The sequence below is a fragment of the Hyaena hyaena genome, unplaced genomic scaffold (assembly GCF_003009895.1).
Source record: "Hyaena hyaena isolate Hyena2069 unplaced genomic scaffold, ASM300989v1 scaffold_173, whole genome shotgun sequence".
In the NCBI taxonomy this organism is placed as follows: Eukaryota; Metazoa; Chordata; class Mammalia; order Carnivora; family Hyaenidae; genus Hyaena; species Hyaena hyaena.
The window spans coordinates 2,076,045-2,078,092 of record NW_024080805.1 but is presented as its reverse complement, the minus strand read 5'-3'; the positions used below and the strand labels follow the sequence as shown (position 1 = coordinate 2,078,092).

General features: G+C 40.2%; 1 non-coding gene across 1 annotated transcript; it reads left to right on the top strand.

Moving 5' to 3' along the window:
- Positions 1 to 287: 287 nt before the first annotated feature.
- TRNAK-CUU lies at positions 288 to 360 on the top strand. The gene has a single exon. It is a non-coding gene; the product is annotated as a tRNA-Lys (tRNA).
- The last annotated feature ends 1,688 nt before the right edge of the window (positions 361 to 2,048 follow it).

Sequence of the window (2,048 nt, the reverse complement as noted above, 5' to 3'; positions counted from 1 at the left end):
CCACCTCCACCCTCCAACTTCTCCTCACCAACCTCTGGGCCCCAAACCTTCCTGTACTCCCTTTCTATCCCACCTTCTCATGTTTGTATGGGGCTGGAAAAGACAAAAAGAGGGGCAAGGAGGAGCATGGGATGCAATAAGTCAGAGTCACTACAACAGCCTCATCCAGAATCTCTTTACATTACTGGCAACTTTTGAGAAGCTGAATGAAATATACTGCTCAAGCTGATTCTACAAACATGGCACTGCTGTTTTCAAAAACCAAACCAGTGGATACCTGCGTGGGCTCCTGGGTGGCTCAGTTGGTAAAGCATGAGACTCTTGATCTCAGGGTCATGGGTTCAAGCCCCATGCTGGACATAGAACTTACTTAATTAAAAAAACAAAGTTTCAGGAATTTTTCTTCTCTAATAAGAAGGCATATCAACCCACACCTATACCATAACATCCATGTGTCCTTTTACTATAGTACTTGGTCTTGATTTCTGCAAACTGTTTCACAGTTGATAGGCTAAACCTTGTCGTAATCAAATATGGTAGACATGTCTCAACATACTGTTTAAAAAAAAAAAAAAAGACTGGAATACAAACTGGTTTAGACAATCAAGAAATGAATGCTGACTCACTGGTCACTTGATAAAGGTAAAGGGCACTTTCTGTCCTTGACCACCTATTATGTGTATTTTATGATTCCTCCCTGAGCCATGTTGTATTATTGTCATTTTCCAGAGAAAGAAACTGAGGTTTGAACTGGTTAAGTGACTTGCTAACGGTAGTCTAGCTAGTAAGAAGTCAGATCTTTCTGACTCCAAAATCCATACTCTTATTTGTTCATTCATCTGACAAATATTAATTGAGTATCTCTCATTAGCATACTGCCTTTACATGGGGCATTCTGTATACCTGAATCATGAAACGAAAGCACAATAGAAAATGTTTTATTAGTAAGTGCTACTTTATAAGCTACATAAACTCAGAGAAGAGAGAGTGATATGGGTTGTAGAGGCTTGGTGAGAAGTCTTGGAGGATCTGAAGCTGGGTCTCAGAGCATGGAAAAGATTTGCAGGGATAGAGAACAGAGCAGTAGAATGAGGTGTGCCTTGGGGGACATTGAGGTGCAGAGGTAAACCAGAATAGACGGTTTAAGTTTGCAGTGCCACAGCATTTTGGGTTCAAATGTATCTACCTAAAAAAGTGAACTTCCAATCCCTGAAATATTGGAGAGACTAGGAGTAACCTGCACTGTGTTGTTCTCACCTGCCTGAATAGCAACTATCTGTAAGTCCAGAAAAGAGAACTCGGAGGGTAAGTATATAAAATTATTATTCTTTAATGGCAATTTCCACATGCCTCCTAAACCTATATCCAACCTGAATTGCCTTTTCTATGGGTACATCTACAACAGAAGAGCCTTAATAAATCTGAAATAATAATGGGAGAAGCCATAAGAGTAATGATTTTAAAAGCCCTGTGTTCCCAAGGGGCATATGTTACCAGCTGCACAGACTTTTCTCTGTGTGTGATCAAAACCTTTTTTGTTCCCTTTATAAATAAGACATTTGTAAGTTGGTGCTTCACTGATTGAAAAAGTAGTTGCTTGGTTGCTGGGGTTTTTTTAATTTTTTTTAAAGTTTGTTTATTTTTGAGAGAAAGAGAGAGAGAGAGCAGGGGAGGGGCAGAGAGAGAGAGGGAGAGAGAGAATCCCAGGCAGGCTCTGCACTGTCACCATGAAGCCCAATGTGGAGCTCAAACCCATGAACCATGAGATCAGAATCATGAGATTCTGAAACCAAGAATCAGACACTTAACCAGCTGAGCCACCCAAGTGCCCACTCCTGTTTGCGTCTCCTGCCATGCCCTTAGTATCATTAACTGTTGTTTCCTTCAAAATATCTAGAAATGTGTCCTGCACGTAGTAAGAAATAGCTGGTACTCTATTTGTGTTCATAAACTGAATTATAGCCATGACTCCAAAGTGTTGGGAATTTAACTAGTTGGAGTGGTAGGGAAATGTTTTCAAAAGCCATTTAATTCTTTGTGTCCTAAAC